We start from the raw sequence: 17,121 nt of genomic DNA, 5'->3' as shown, positions 1-17,121 counted from the left end.
TTTTGTGAGTGCAGCTCAAGATTCCTCACTGGTGAAAATGTATAGCTAATTGTGGTGACTATGTTAACAAATAATGTTTTGTAGCTGAGAATTTATCAAATAGTGTTACTGCGTTCTTTGCAGCTGTTGTATTTTCCATGGAAATGAATAGGAGGCCTTATTTTCAGCATGACTGACTTAGTTTACAGTCATTATTCCTTGTCCTACTACTACCCTCCCTGATATAAGTGTCAATTTCCAGCTTTCTCGTAGGTCCTCTTTCAACTGGAAGGCCACCATAAAATCTCCCTGGAGCCTTCTCTTCTCCAGATTGAGTGGCACAACCCCTTGGAAATGAAAAGCAAAAAAGAAAAAAAAGAAAGAATAAAAAAGAGGAGAGAGAAAGAAGATGGAAGAAAGTAAGGAAGGGAGGAAGGAAGGAGGGGAAAGAGAGAGAGAGAAAGGGAAAAAAATAAAAACATCTTAACAAAACCAAGGAAAATATGAGGCTCTAGCAAAATAAAGAAAGGAAAAAAAATACTCAAAACCTTACGAGAAAAGCAAATTTGGCTATCTGCCCCCATTCAAATAACAATTTAGCTGATGAAAATGCCGCATTTTGTTGTAATCAAAAACAGCTATGTACTTGTGAAATTAAACTGTTATTGTAATCGAGAAAGCTGAGCTTTGTGTAACATAGCTGTTGTTGGACAGGAGTCAATATCAGGAGTAAAAGCTGAAAGAGGCATTGCAAAGTTTGACACAAAAACCTTCTTTATTTACACTTTTATAGATTATTTAGAAAAAAAGAATCTGAAGTGTCTATTAATAGAAAAGAGGTTGTCAGATTTTCCTGAAAACAGAACAAAAATTCAAAACCATGTCAACTCTGCACCTCATTAGCAGAAATGAACAATTAAATATTCTTAATGTCTGGGGAGGTCTGGGTCAGACCTTTCAGCTTTTAGAAATATAGACTGCAAATACCACAAGGAAACTCCAATTGGAAACACCTTTAGGCAGTATAACTCGAGGAAACAACTTGATGTCAATAGGGGGCACACCAGCACAAAGCTGTGTCTACCAAGGTGCTTTACCTGTGTGAGCTGAAGGCTTGTCTGGAAACCACTGCTTCTAAATACAGAACAGAGGTACAAGTGCTGCTGTCCACAGTCAGTACTCATGGGTTCTTTTCAGGTTGGTGCACCCATTAATTTTTATTTTCTTTTTCAAGTTCTAAAGAAAGGAAAAACTGGAATAATTGCATGTGATCATGTTTTCTTTTGTTTGTTTGATTGTTTTTAACATGAGGTCAAATTCTGGATAAATAATTTGCTGTTTTTAAAAGATGTTTGATAATTTTAGATGTGAGACATGCAGCAGAAAACAGGGGAAGGAAAAAGTTCCAGGTTTTGCAATCCCCAACGACGCCAGTTTCTTCTGTTTCTTTCTTGTTTACAGAAACTTGTTGCATCCATGGGGTTTCTCCAGACATGCGTTTTGGGAAGCATTTGTCATGGGTTTGCCATTGAGTGACCTCACTCCCAGAAATCTGTTTGTAATGAGTAATAACAACAATGAAGATGTCATCAAGCTGTAAAATCCTCTGGAGAACTGGAGCCTGTTCTCAGCTCACATTATATGTAAACATTAGAAATATATGTAGCGTTGCAATATCCTATGGTCCTGCCTGCAAAAATTGAGGAGGATAGGGCTTTTTTCCTACAAAACCACATAAATTATGAGGAAAGAGCTTTACTTAAAATTCTGTTATCTCCATTATCTTGCTGAATAGAAATACTGGGCTAGTATCTAACCCTACAGATTTGCAGTGTGCCTTGCCCGTTCCAACACCACGACATGATCTCTTCAGAAATGTCTGTGATGGCTGCAAGTCAAAGCTGCTGATGAAAGCCAAGTCTTCTGTCCGTCATGAGTTAAGCATCAGTCTTGCTTCCTTTTATCTAGCTTTCTGTAGAGTTTACAATTCCTGCAAGGGAATAGTTTGTGAATTTTCATTCTCCCTCAACTTTAATTTCACAGCATATCTTTTTTTTTGCATGTAAAACTGGCTATAGAAACAAATAGAAATAAATTTCCTTAATACCCATAGCATCTAACTTTGGAAGCAACTCTTTGGCTGGAACCATGTTATCTCCATGATGTACTCAGATCAGCTATTGTCTGAAGGATATTAGTGGGCTGTGGTACAACAAGGTCAAGGAAAATTTCTGGACACTCTTTTCCATGTAGAAAGTGGCAAAAAGTTTGCAAATAATAATAAAAAAAAAAATTACCTTGCCACTTGCACGGTAAGTGCTTGGTTCATGTCATAGAATCATAGAATGGCTTGGGTTGAAAGGGACCTCAAAGATCATCTAATTCCAATCAGACTGATGCAGGCAGGGTTGCCAGCCACTAAATCAGGCACTAGATTAGGGTGCCCAGGGCCCCATCCAATCTGGACTTGAGCACCTCCAGGGATGGGGCATCCACAGATTCTCTGGGCAACATTAGTGCCTAACCACACTCTAAGTGAAAAATTTTCTCCTGATATCTCATCTAAATCTCCCCTCCTTTAGTTTGAAAACATTCCCCTTTGTCCCATCACTACCTACCTGTGTAAAAAGTTATTTTCCCTACTACAAGAGGAACACAGAGGTGGACACAACAGGCTTTCTTTAAAAATATATGTATTTTTAAAATTATGAAAGGACAGACCAGAGCCCAGATTTGTCGCCTGAAATTGCCCCTTCTCTTTGTTTACTTGTTTCTGCAACACAGTTTGGTACAAAAAGATTATAGTTGATTTCTCAGATGCCATTAAGGTTTAAGTCTTTGCATAACTTTATAGTTCCTATATAGGAACATACGCTATAACTACATATAACTATGTAGTTCCTATATCTCAGTGAGTAGCCTGCTCCAAGTTGCAGCTAACTGACAATGTGAATGGCCTCTGAGGCATCCCAGTGGGATCCTTCAAATATGAGAAATCCCTTTGTAACTTTTGAAAAAATTGCACCTAATTATATCTGATCCCATTAAAGAGAGCTAGCATGTAGGTACAAGTTCTCTCTTGCCTTGGATTGCTGTTACTTTATTTTCTAAAGACTCTTCCAGGGGGATAGAAATGATGTGATGTTTTATTGGGTCAGAATAAGGTGTGCGTTTATGAAATGAATGGGTTGCAGCTTTCAAAATGGCCCTAGGAAGGATTTTCATCTGTGGAAGACAGGTGTAGCCTTGACTTAAGAAAGGCAATGAACACTTCTGCTTGTCAAGACCTTCTGAAAGGAGAGGATGACCTCTTCAAAACTGGACAGAAGATCTTTTCTAAGTCTGACGTCAGCTGCTGACAAAAAGATGAGAAGATAGCAGTCAGTTCTGCAGGCTACTAATCCCCTCTCTACTGATGAAACAAAGGCTCTGTGAATGGTGCCATCAAGGTGGAGAGGGACAGGAAAGTCAGCAGTGAAGACATCTGGACATCTGGAACAAAATGACTATGCTGATTGCTTACCAGCATGTCATGATAGCACCCCAAGTAGGCCCGCCACACTTGAGGGTCTCCATTTCTGGGTCCAAGACCAACAGGATGCAACACTTCACCTTGGGCAAAGTTCACCTCCCTCCTTGTATGGGATCTCTTCTTCTATCACTTCTTCCTCAACTCACTAATCTTTGTTTTTTTGGATGAGCTGATACAGCAAAAGCTCATATGAAAGAAAAGTCAGACATCCAGCTCCTGCAGCCTCTTGTACTCTTCTATAAATTACTGATCTAAAACTAGCAGGAAATTCTTCAAAGCCAATGTACAGCTATTGACCTCCTCTGCTAGCTTTCCTAAGATGTCAGGAAGGCTGAACTGCAAGACCAAGTCAGGTGTGTGCTGGTATTTTTTAAGAAATTCCTCCATCACACCTGAATATTCATTGACTTCTTCTTGTGTTCAATTCTAAATTATAACAAACACCTTCAAGTCAAGTGTGAGGAAAATTAGAACAGCTGATAAATCCACAGACTCTATTTACTGTTCGTTTTTTTTCATATATGGAAATAGATTTTCATGTAAACATTCTCAAAGAAACACTTTTATGAGTGCACAGCACAGTAGGCTTTGAGGAAAATGCAGAAATACTGTCCTTCCATGAATGCGTCAAAAAACAATGATTACTTCACCTAATCAACGATTCTTCACAGGAATACTTCAGTGATTTCCAGGAATAAGTCATCTCTGATGAAGAATGTGAGAGAGGAGGGAACGGTGAAAGAACCCACGTTAAAGAGAGGAGAGGGTTTTCTTGACATGTAAGACCAGGATTCAGTAAATCAACTGCAGTAGCCCTTAGATTGTTTCAGTGCCGGTACTTAAGGTGTAAATGTTGATCACAGTGGTGAAAAATCCGCTGTCCTATACAAACCTCATGGAGTGCTTCTGCTTAAGAGGAAGGTGCAACAGCCGTTTAGCAGGCTAACCCAGGGTAACCTGACCTCCAGTGATGCTTGCTCCTGCCCTCCATCCCACCTCCTTAATTAGCAAGTGATTTTTTGCTCTAGAGCATTAGGGTTTATAACATGCATTTGTTTTTGCTTGCCTAATAAAGATGGATCTTCTAATTATCCATGTGCTGTCTGATGCTTTAATAGAGCTCATTATGCTCTTAATCTTGTGTTTTACAGAGTGGAAATAAGAATTCTGCCACCCCACACAACCCCTCTAAAGGTTATACTAACAATACAAACTGCCGTTTTTTTTCCAGCAGGTCTTGAATACATCCCTCAGTGCTGCTGCTTGCCAGGCCCCACGGGCTCCCCCATCTTCCATGTGGACATGGAGTCATGCATCAATCTGTGTCACGGAGTCATGGAGTCAATCTGTGTCAGACCCTGGCACCCCAATCAGCCTGTGTGCTTTCTTGGTCCGAGGGCCGTGGCTGGCTCCCCAGCCAGAAGGTCTCTCTGTGATGCCCAAATACCCAGCATGATCTGGGGGGACGAGGAGAATCTTTTCAAAATTCCTACCCAGGAAGAGGAAAGAAAACCAACCTGAACAAATAACAGCAATTGTTAAACAGAAGGCTGTCAATATAGCACTAATAAACTTCCAACAAGTAAAAAGATATTTTCTTTCTAAGCTGTCTTGCTTCACAGCTGCTCTGAAATATCCCTTTTCTTTAGAAGAAGAAGCTAACAATTTTCCTTCCCCACTCCTAATTTTAAGATTTTACTTTTGTTCTTGCACTGTAGACTACTTTAAGACCCTGCCTTGGCCTTCTGCTGCTCTTCAAAAAGCAGATATTTTTATGCAAGCTGGCAGGTGTTATCCACACATTTTGCAGACAACATGCTGATCACACAGAACTGTTTTAATTCCTTGCTTCCAGCTGCATGGTTGTGTTAAACAAGAAAAGGTACACTTCTGAATACTCATTGCCCACGTAAAAAAATGGCTGTAGCTGCTGCAAGGAGCTGCTGCAGATCGAGAATGGAAAGTAAACACACTATTTAAACTGTAGTATACAATATATTAAAAAAAAAAAATCATTGGAAGTACTGAATACAATAAAAGTGAAAGTAGAGAAGGAAATTCAAGGGAATGCTTTTCTGTTTTCATTTAATGTTTGTTAGTTTGCAAATGGCTTTTTAAGTTTTTCCCACCTTTATATGCTGTGAAGATATTTGGAATGTTAAAAGTAATTCAGAACCAGCATATCTATTTAGGAAGACATGAAACATTTTGAGATCATGTATGCCTGACTGTGATCTCACCAGAAAAGTTTCTTCAGCTCATCAAATTCTTGGTAGTGGTCACACATGCTGCTAATAGGACAAAACCTCCTTTTGAAACAGAGGGTGCAGAATCAGGACCTCAAAGCAGACGTATGTTACTGATCTGAATGAGTAAAACAGCAAGCTGGGGGGAATCAATTTTAACTTCTTTGGCACAATCTCAGAGTTAATCGAGTGTTGCCAAAACAACAAAATCAACTTAAGTCCAAAAATTTTTTTATTGGAGCTGGCATCTACAACATTTTGTTGACCCATAACCTCGGCGATACCTTTTTTCATCAAGTCATGAAAACCTTATAAATGTCTACTGGTCTACCAATCATGTTCCAATCTTACAAAGAATAAGGACTGTTTGCAACTCTGTTTCTGAATCTAGTCACACCATCATCAGATATAAGATTATAATTTTCATCCTTTATCTATTCATCTATTTTGTTAATTAAGGCACCATTGTTATTTTTGATTTGGTTTTGTTTTGCACTACTTCACATTGCACTGCTCTAAAACAAATTTTAATTTTAGTCCATACTATATATTTTACTGCCATATCCTGGGAGTGATCAATGACCTTTCTTAATAATGTGTCACTTTTCTGAATGCTATATGTAATTAAAAAATGAACACCTGCTATATTTATATTTGGTAGTAAAAAATTCCTTCTCAAATAATGCTGCTATCAATACAATTATATAGGCAGACATTGCTATTAATAGCAAAGCATGAACAAAACCACAAATGTAGTGATTTAGAGGAATTAGCCTCAGTAGTGTAACCATAACACAACACACGTTTTGTATTCTAGCTGATGTGCTCCTATTTGCAATACTTTCTACTGCTTTGGGAACAACCCAGTCCATTGCCCTGTCTCCACTGATTTCAGCTGAATGTTGTCTGTCTGAAAATGACAAGGATGATAAGAACAAAGAGCCACTGGTGAATCAGCTTATGTGTTGTTAGAGAATTTGGGAAGTGGTGGTAAATGATATAGAAACATCCTCTATTATGTAGAAATACAGTTTCTTACCAAGACTGAAGCAGCCCCAAGATCCTTTCATTTTTTTTGACGCAGACTGTTTTAGCATTTGAGAGGATATTCTGGCTCATATTAGCCCATGGAATTGATCATTGTCAGCCTTTCCTAAAGTTATTTCCATGCCCCATTTTCCCTAAAACTAGATACAGAACTAGATTACCGAAGTCCATGAGAAATGATTTTCCTCTATTTCTAGCAGGTCTTCAGATCAATTTGGAGCTGATTGTGTAATCCACACTGCCCAGCTTCCTCTTGCTTAATAAGATTCCCACATTGAAGCCCCTGTTTCACATCACTGTGAGCACAGTCGACTAGTTTACCTGTGACTTTCCTGGGTAAAGTGTTTGTGGCCAGACACCTTCTCCCGTGAACTATGGACTGGGAAACTTGTTCTGTCTCTCTTTCAACAAAGCCTCGCTGTCTTCCACAGTAGAGGATAAGGGACTGCTTGTTTGGAAAGGTTTGGTAGTTACTTTTTTATACATATTTTGTAGATGTATTAATGTCTTAAAATATTTGGCATATTTGGCAAACACTGGATATATTACAGCACAGTAAAAAGTGAAAGGAAAGGAAGAAACATTATCCTTGCCTTTGTTTTCTTTTTATGATTATTTTGAGGGTCATTCCAATAGTAATGCCTTCTATTCCATCATGTTGGCCCACAACATCAGAAACAGATGTTGGCAGTAAAGGTTGGACTTTCCCAACATTATTCCATTCCATGTTGTTGCCTTGTGACAGGTGGCAGCAGAGGGGCAGTCTGTCAAAATGGAGTCTGACATGGAAGTATATATGAAGCAATGGTGTGGTACTGAATTTCTCCATGCAGAAAGAATTGCGCCGACATTTATCAGCGCTTGCTGAAAGAGAATGGAGACCCAACAGTGGAATTGAGCACAGCAAGGTCTGGGTGGTGTGTTTCTGCAATAGAAACGGCAACATGAAAGACAAGACACGTCCCAGACTGCCACACACAAGTGTTGTAACACAAAATAAAAGGTGTCTCTATCAGCTCATCTGCATGAATCAGCTAATGGTGGTGAGTATGTTGAAAAACAGTGTTTTGTAGCTGAGAATTTGTTCTACCAAATAATGTTATTGTGCCTTTTGTAGTCGTTGTAGTTTCCTTGGAAATGAATAGGAGGCATTACTTTCAGAGAGAGCCTCATATAATGTTTAATGAAAAGAAACTGGATTATATTTTTGTTAGTTTAAGTTTTTTCTTCCACTGTTTATTAGCAATGCATAAATGCTTAAATGGCAGGATCACCTTTCCAGGTCAGGAATTCACATAGTCCCTCTATGCATATAAATATTACTTCAGCCTTCAAACTCCAGCACATCCTAATTCATGCTACAAATAGTGTTTGTTTCCTTTCTGCAGGCATTCTATTTTTGACTGTGATGCCCAAGTTTACATTTTAGAAACAGCAAGCTTCATCCTCTACTTAGTATAGGAAACACCCCGTGAAGGCAAAAAGTAAGCTGAATTAAGAAAATAATCAGAGCTTTGTAATCAGTGGCTTCCGTTTTCTACTGTTCTAAGCTAGAAAGCAAGCTGAAAGCTGTGTTGTCAGGAGTAAGAAGTGGCCAGTGCAATGGGTCTCTGCCACAGAAGTGTGAATGACTGCACAATACTGCATTCATCCAAAGATCCCTGGTGTCTTATGGGTCATCTAGAGACATGCAGGTTGATATGCCTAGGAGCGATCAGCCTTCCACTGTGACATGTAGCCTGCATGCTGAGATGCTTTGTACCACTGGAACACTCAGTTTGAACAGAGGCTCGAGGTATCTTCTGAAGATTACCAGTTCCTATGACTCCTCATGTCTGCAGCCTCTTTTTTTTCTACTCTGGCATGTCATATAACACTCCACTTACTTATCTGGTAAATTGAGATGGTGCACCTCATTCTAGATGTAAATAAATACAATTTAACCAGGAAGCCATGTGAAATTCTAAAACTGCTTTCTTCTTTTCTGGCAGCAAAACTTCCTTATTTGCAGGTTCATGTTTCTGAACCATGTTTTCTCAGTGCAGTATATGGGTACATCAATCTAGCCAGGTGACATGCAGTGCAAAGGATTGGTATTGACTTAGGGATTGACTTAGAGTACTCCTAGAGATAGGAACAGCATTCAGAACTTTCTATGTGTAAAGAGTTTCCTATATTTTGTTGTTGTTGTTCTAGACTTGAGGTTATTTTTTGCAAATAGGCATCAACTTATAAATAAAAGATATTTTCATCTCTCCTTCAATTTTTTGCAGGTCAGAGTGACCCAATGTCCCTAAAATCAAGCTATCCTTTGCAGTTGAATTCCCACTGACATGGGGAGGAGGAAGTGATTTTTCTTCCAGATGAAACTAGAGGAGAACAAACATCTGTGAAGAAGAGAGGATGGTGGCATGGCAGCACAGTGAACCGTCTGAGAGCAAAGTGTTCAACATGCTCACTAGTAAGTGTCAGCTTGATTTGAATCACTTGCTTAAGTGCAGCCTAGCTGAAGCCAAAAGAACATACCTTTCTTCGATGAAATGGAATCCCAATGCATAAATAAAAGATTTCACCTGGGAAGAGTGATTTATTATCTCCATCCCAAGAAACATGCCTATGATTTACCACAGCTCCTTGCTCTAAAGCAAAAGCAAAGAACAGTCCCTCCCCCAGCAAAATAACCTCAAATCAGTGACCACCATCACTACTTCCATTAGCTGGCAGAGAAGTCTGAGACACTTCTATACCAGTAATTTAGCTGAAGTCAACAAAGTCATATGGATGAGAGAACAGACTAAGCGAGAGACAAACGGGGTTTCTGGTTCCAAACATCATGTGGAATTCACTGATATTCATTAGAAAGAAGAAAAAAACTATATCATAGTGGGCTTCTGTCCAATCTAAAAAACTGATCCCATATCCCACTGAAGGAGCCAGCTAATTTATTCCTCACCATATGGATGTTGTAAAGCTGTGGAGATCAAAACCTTCCCTGACAGAACCTTGGATCCACCAAAGAAAACATTTCTGTTCCCTCTGAGCAGCCATGTCGGGATTTATGAAGAGCCTGATCCATGTTGGGACAATGCTTTGGACGGCTTAGTCAATTCTAAAGAACATTCACGCAGCAGACACAATCAATAAAGCTTATAATTTATTTACTTCATTCCTGAGTGTATGAGTTTTGATTTAAGGAGCTGACATGGGATGTCAAAGAGAGGACGGACTTTCAGATGTGAATGGCAAGATTTAAATACTGTCTAGCTCTTAGGTAGATTCTCCAGAACCTCTTGCTCCAGAACAAGACACTATTCATAAAGCCTCTCAGCAGATCACTACACTACATCTGTTGCTAGCTGTTGCCATAAATTACATACACCAAATTCAAAACCACTGGACTGTGATGACTCGCTCTCTCTGACTCTGCTCACTCATGAAGCCTGAACTTTTGCAACTTGTGGGAGATACAAGCAGGATAAAACATACAGTCTCTAATTATATCTTCCTTCCTAATACCGCTTGAAGTTGGGAAAAGAAAGAATGGTAAGGCATCTAGGGAGAACAAAAGTCAGGAAAAACTGAGTGCGCAAGTCTCTGTTTTTGCCTGAGCACCCTCTCTTTGTTCCATCCAGAAATTTTCAGGGAAGATGCAAAGAAAATGGCTGTCAAGGACAAGATAATTCTCTTGTGGAGACAAGTTCACTTAATTCCCCACTAACGTTTTCTTTCTTTCCATTATGAAGTAAATCATTTGTGGTTCCTGCAGAGTTGCTTGAAATGCAGAGTACTTGTTGAGACAATAGAATAATTTCAGATGAAACAGATTCTTACTGGGGAAACTTTTTTCAGTTTACTCAAGCTTTAAGCTGAAAATAAGAAGCTACCTCTGATCTGCTTATGCCTTTTTCTGTCCAGTTCTCAGCAAAGTGTCTGCCAGATTTAGCACAAAATGTTCACCAGCAGGGACAACTATAAAAGCATGACCAGCCTTGAAAATTGTCACATGGCAGTGAGTTGTTGAAGACAGTGCCTGAAAAGATCATTGAGTGACCTATCCCTTCTTCTCTTCTTCCAGTGTTTTATGGTCTCTAACAAAGGTGAAAATATGATGTGAACGTCACATGCCTATACATTTTTATTTACAAGATGTAAACTATTGCCTAAATCTCTAGTCCCATTTACATCATGAAACATAAATAAACATCAATCCAGGGAGATAAAGAAATGTGAGCTTTTGCAAGTGCTGTAATTGTACCAGTTCTGTCTTAATTTAATTTCTGGGGATTTCTTTCTAATGGGAGATCACAGAGCCATAATGTAACAGGAATGGAAACCTCCCTGGAGGTGAAAACCAGCAATAGAGTAGGAGGTACTGGCACAGAGTGTTTCCTTCAGCCTAGTGGCTACATCCTCTTAGACCAGAGCACACAGCTGACACTTAGCAGGAGAGAGCCTGCACATGGGCAACAACAGTGGGAAGACAAGGAGTGAAGAGTAAATGAGTCTTCGTTGCCCCCATATTTTTTTTTTATCAGAGCAAAAGCACAGCAAGGATGTGAACCTTAGCCTTCTCTGGGTTGTTTTCTAAGTTTCCTCAGAAACAATCTCAGCAGGTTTTGCAGTGTTCAGAGAGTACCCATCCCCGCACTGAGGACTCCTGTCACTCCTTCTGCTGCACAGTGAAGTGCACTACTGGTAGACACAAAGGCACTAGAGAATCTGCAGTTTATTATGAGACTTCATTGGCCCTCTGAATATAAGCTTTGAAGTCGCTTCAGTAGTACTGCAGAGAAATTATCCCTCCTCAGCTTAAACAAGGTGGAGTTTTCATCTTAATATTCTCAGAAAGTACAGTGCCCACTCCAAGAGCAGGGCAAGCACAGGAAAGTACAAAATAGGTATATCAAAAATGTAAGCAACTTTCAGGAATAAATATTAGCAGTAGCTAAAAGAAACTACAGAAAAACAGAGAGACCACCTATTTCCAGTATTCAGAAATACAAATGGCAGAACTAAGATACATAAAACTTGTATCTGCCTCCTCATGTTCACAAAATTAAAGGTAACAGTTGCATATTTCTGCATTTCACAACTCAAGCACACATAATAAAACTCCCAACTCTCAGTCTTCTTTATATACAACATGCTACTTGTTTTTGCCTGAGTGTGAAAAAGAATGTTTTATTTGTCATTCAGAGAATGCTCTGGAAAGGAACTTCACGTTTCTACTTTTTCTCCTCTGTAACTACAAAAAATATGACTCTTTAGGCTAACATATCAGTTTACCACATGATAACCAACAGTCATTTCCACCTGTTCTTGCATTCGACAACTGGTATTTCTGAAGGAAGTAGAAAACCATAATGAATTTCCAGTTTCTGGTACCAATATATAAGGAAAATGATTTGATCAGTCTGTATCCTTGCGCTTGTTCTGTCTGTACGTATTACTGTTGGTTTTAACAACAAATCTTGTACTTCATAAGTGCTCTAAGTAGAAAGAACATCGTTCTGTGCTTGAGTGAGATTTATTTCACTCTTGGCTAGAAGTCACTTGTTTATTTGGAGAGGTTTAAACTTCTGCTTACAGCATAGTGAGAGGGGAAAAGGCTCTCCTTTGTGCTCAGACTCCGAGTTTTTAAACCTTTAGTTTTTTTATATTGAAAAGAAGTTCTGGAAGTCGATGTAGTCTGATGTACTAATATAATGCACGGCTACTTGCTTTTACTCATCATGTTGCCTGTCAACTTTATTATTGCTGGATTACTTCCCAAAAATCATAATAAGAAAAAACTTGTTCAGAAGATGTTTATCCAAATACCTAAACCATTTTTTGAGGAACAAGTCCGTATTGAGCAGAGAGATCATTTGCAGCAATAATGTCTGGAAGAAAAGAAAATGAAAATTGTCAGTCAAAGTAAACAGATTCTATATTGCAACACCCAGGAGGCCGTGCTACAGTATATAATCTATTCAGTTGCTCACACCTAGTCCTATTTTCAAAGTCATAAACTGGGGTGGATTTGTCAGAGTTTCAACAATATAATTGTTCAGCTGTAAATTTTCTTGCTGGCAAGTTCCAGAGTTTTCAGATAATCCCAGGCAGGGATTTAGGCTTGCAGTCACACACACAATAAATAGTTCACAGGTAGCATGTGGAGCTTGCAAACCAGGCTACCACAGAAGTTTGCAGGGGATTGTGAGCTCCCTCAAGCACACAATGTAATTTGAATATATGATACATTGGTACTTTCACTGCAGTGAACAAAGAGAGTGACACTGTTGTGGATTGTGTATGATTAATGGTAGATGTGCAGTGTAAGTTTAGAAGTGAGTAAATCACTCAATTTTTTTTTTGCATCTTGAGCAATAAGATGCATTCCCACTTGAAGCCATGTGGAGAATGCTTGGCTCAGGCCTCATTTCAAAACAGTCAAGGGAAACACCAGTGTCTCTGTTAGCAGAAGGCATGGCCCGTAGCTTCATACTTTGGCTATTTTTTCCTGACTGCACAACTTATGTCCTGGCAGCAAGATCTCCTGAGGAGTTTTGTTTCATTTGAATGCTTATTTAGCTTCCATCTGAGCTATACAGCAAGGCTTGAAGCGTTTATAGAAAAAGCTACAAAGATAGCAGTCATACTGAAACCACTTCGCAGGTAAACATGATGAGAGCTGATGTACATAAACTAATGAAAAGGAAAGGAGAGAGAAGAGTATTTCCATTTCTCAGTGGATTAGTAAGCCAAAGACTATTTCCCTGGCTGAGCTGGAGTTCTCTCTCTCAAAGCACCATACGCAGAGACATTTACTCCCATCTCTCACATACTCTTCCCCTTCTGTTGTGTGAAGGGTAGCACAAATCCTGTCAGCAGGACTCCTCTCCCAAAACTCACTGCAAATAACCTTCACCCCTCAGCTCCTTAAAGAAAAAAAAAAAAGAAAAAAAAAGAAAAAAAAGAAAAAAAATGGAGTATTGCAAGTATTTCAAAAGCTGTTCCCTTCCAAGTCCCAAAAATTGTGTGAGAGCAGGAGAGCAACTCTTCCACAGTATTCAATCCACTGGAAGGGGCCTCGCTTATAGTGCAAATTCTGCAGATGCTGTGGTGGGATTGACCTTTGCATCTCAAAGGGTTACCTGCTGCACCAGCTGGCCCCATTGTGCTGTAACACCTTACCCAGTCCTGGTAACTCTTTCATAACTCTTTCTCACCACTTCAGCTCCCTGGAGTTTAAAGAGACACAGCTGGCAGGAGCTCCTAGGATGTCTTGGTGAGCCCTTCTTTTCTGAAATTCTTAACAGCGCAGTCCATCTCTGCTTTACTGAAAAAAAAAAAAAGAATAATTTTTAAAAAATCCCAGTTATTTGAATAGAAATCTGTATGGGATAGTATTCTCAAAAATATATGATGAGGCACTTAGCAGAATTTAGAAGAAAAACAAAAGAGACTAGGTAGCTCAGAGGGACAAAACAGACCCAAAGAAGGACAAAATAGCAAGCATTTTTCTCAGTAATCCAGAATTTCCAGAGTTTTGTGGTACAGTTCTTGCTGGTGACCTCAGTGGTGCATGGAGACACAGAAACACCAGCTACAGACATCCAGATCCTATGGTGATCTTACATTTTGCAGCTTCTCCCTTGTTTAGGAGCAGCAAGGCAGTTTTCAAACTCCTCACAGATCACTGCAGTTCAAACTTCAAGATTTGGTGGGGAGAGGTCCCTTCCAACCCCTATAATTCTGTGATTCTGTGATTCTGTGAGAACATGGAATGTATTTAGGTCTTTTTCTGAAAAGTTATAAGCTTCTTCAAAGATAATTGGGAGTACAATTTTAGAGCATAAAAATGAGTGTCAGAGAAAGAAAAAGCTATAAGTATTTGCTGCCTCCTTTTTCTCTTCTGTTGAAAATACACAGAAAGAATTGCCTTGTCTTCCTTGAATACCCTGAAGATCAAGAGGCTTATAGTCAAAGGTATCTTAAATTCCTCTGTAACACAGTTCTCTGGCTGGTATCTGTAACTGTGTGCTCGCCTCAAGCTTTATCCAATAATTAATCAAATTGCCTTGGTCACACATACTTGGACTGTAAAATTCCTCTGCAAGAGACACTCACCCCATACATGTCCTGACTCCATGCACTAATTTATTCATCAATTTGGCCTGAGTAGAAGCAGAGCTATTGTTTTTCACCTGGGATTTGATCCAGCACTCATTGATGTCAAAGGCAGTGCTCCTATTGACTTCTGTGGGACACAGGATCAAGGTTTTCGCCCACCAGCAACAGACAGCAAGTCATGCTGGTAGTGAGGGCAAGACTCCCAAATGCAGTGTGGAGTGCAACAAATTTACCATTGAGTGCTAGGTTACTGGAGATGCTCCTTGTTATCAAACTGTTCATCCTCAATGTATAGGTACTTATGCTGAGCAGCACTACCACAGTAGCTAAGCTCCCAAACACCTACTTCAGCCTCTGCCAAAGTCAGAGGCCATTTCCTACTTCTCTTTCTTTCTATCTTCCTTCTTTTCTCTTTTTCTCTCTTTTTATTTCTTTTTCTTTTATAGAATCATAGAGTGGATTGGGTTGGAAGGGACCTCAAGCATCATCAGATTCCACCCCCTGCCATAAGCAGGGTTGCCATCCACTACATCAAGTACTATATCAGGTTGTTCAGGGCCCCATCCAACCTGGCTTTGAACACCTCCAGACACGAGGCATCCACATCTCTGGGCAACAAGTTCCAGCACCTCACTACTCTCTCACTGAAAAATTTCCTCTGACATCAAATCTAAATATCTCCTCCTTTAGTTTAAAACCATTCCACCTTGTCTTATCTCTATCTACCCATTATAAAAAGTTGATTTCTCTCTTGTTTACAGTCTGCTTATAAATATTGGAGGACTGCAGTGAGGTCTCTCCACAATCATCTCTTTTCTAGGTTGAATGAGCCTAGTTCTCTCAGCCTTTCCTCATAGGAGAGGTACTCCAGCCCTCTGACTATCCTTGTAGCCCTCCCCTGAACCTGCTTCATAAACTCCACATCTTTCCTGGGTTGGACGCCCAGACCTGAATGCAGTACTCCAGATGGGTCCTGATGAGGGCAGAGTAGAGGGAGACTAGCACCTTCCTCACCCTTCTGGCCACCTCTCTTTTGCTGGAGCCCAGGATACTGTTAAGTTTTTCATCTGCCAGGACCCCTAAGTCCTTCTCCACAGGGCTGCTCTCAAGGAACTCTTCTCCTATTTTGTACATATTTTTGGGATTGCCCCAACTCAAGTGCAACATCTTGCACTTAGTTTTATTGCAACTCATAAAGTTCATATAGGCCCACCTTTCAAGTTTATCAAGGTCCCTCTGAGCGGCATCCTCTCCTTCTGCCATATCTACTGCAGTACTTTGCCTGATTTCATCAGCAAACTTGTTGAGGATGCAATCTATCCTGTCTATGTCATTGATAAAAGATGTTAAATAGTACCAGACCCAAGATGGACCTCTGGCAACACCTCTTGTTACTGGCCTGCACCTGGACATAGAGCCACTGACGAAGATTCTCTGGCTGTGACCTTTCAACCAATTCCATGTCAGTCTTACAGAGTGGTCTTGGACTTGCCCTTACAGTGGGGGGGAATTTGCTCCACCAGCTCCCCCCAAGAGGTTCAAGGATGGGAGGTTCAGGGATGTGAGAAATGTGAGAATTCTGGCTGCCAGTGAAGACTGAGGGAAAGAACTCATTGAGTACCTCAGCCTTTTCCTTATCTGCTGTAAACAGTTCTCTTTTCTCATTTAGCAGAGAAGGTATGCTCTCTTTGGACTATCCTTTTTGATTTAGGTACCTACAAAAGCCCTTCTTGTTGCTTTTAATATCCCTTGTCGAGTTCATTTCCATCTCTATCTTGGCTTTCCTAATCCTGTCTCTGCATGTGCAGACCGCATCCCTGTTTTCTTCCCAAGTTACCCATCCTTGTTTGACCAGAAGGTCCTTGCCAAGCCATGACAGTTTTCTGCTTCCTCTGTCTGCTTTTTTATTCTGACAAATTCTGATCTCTCTTTCTTTTATCTTCCTTTCTTCCTTCCATGCAATCATTATAGAATCACAGAATGATTTGGGTAGGAAGGGACCTTTAAGATCATCTTGTTCCAACCCCCCTGCTATAGGCAGGGATACCTCCCAATAGACCAGGTTGCTCAAAGCCTTGTCTAGCCTGGTCTTGGACACTACCAGGGAGGGGACATCCACAACCTGTTCCAGTGTCTCGCTAACCTCACAGTAAAGAATTTATCTCTAATATCTAGTCTAAATCTTCTCTCTTCCAGTTTAAA

The 17,121-nt window shown here is 40.0% G+C and overlaps 1 protein-coding gene across 6 annotated transcripts in view; it reads right to left on the bottom strand.

Annotated features, from left to right (window-relative positions):
• Nucleotides 1-827: 827 nt before the first annotated feature.
• The window catches only part of CCDC171 (coiled-coil domain containing 171), a 217,685-nt gene continuing 201,391 nt past the window's right edge, over nucleotides 828-17,121 (bottom strand). For 5 of the 6 annotated variants that reach the window (XR_007373821.1, XR_007373820.1, XR_007373822.1 and 2 more), the window contains one exon: nucleotides 828-14,125. The gene's annotated coding sequence lies outside the window, so the exon portion shown is untranslated. The remainder of the gene's footprint in view (nucleotides 14,126-17,121) is intronic. The other variant, XR_007373819.1, reaches the window with a different exon arrangement.

The sequence above is a fragment of the Lagopus muta genome, chromosome Z (genome assembly GCF_023343835.1).
Source record: "Lagopus muta isolate bLagMut1 chromosome Z, bLagMut1 primary, whole genome shotgun sequence".
In the NCBI taxonomy this organism is placed as follows: Eukaryota; Metazoa; Chordata; class Aves; order Galliformes; family Phasianidae; genus Lagopus; species Lagopus muta.
Note: the sequence above shows the minus strand (reverse complement) of the source record. Positions and strands in the feature narration are given on the sequence as shown.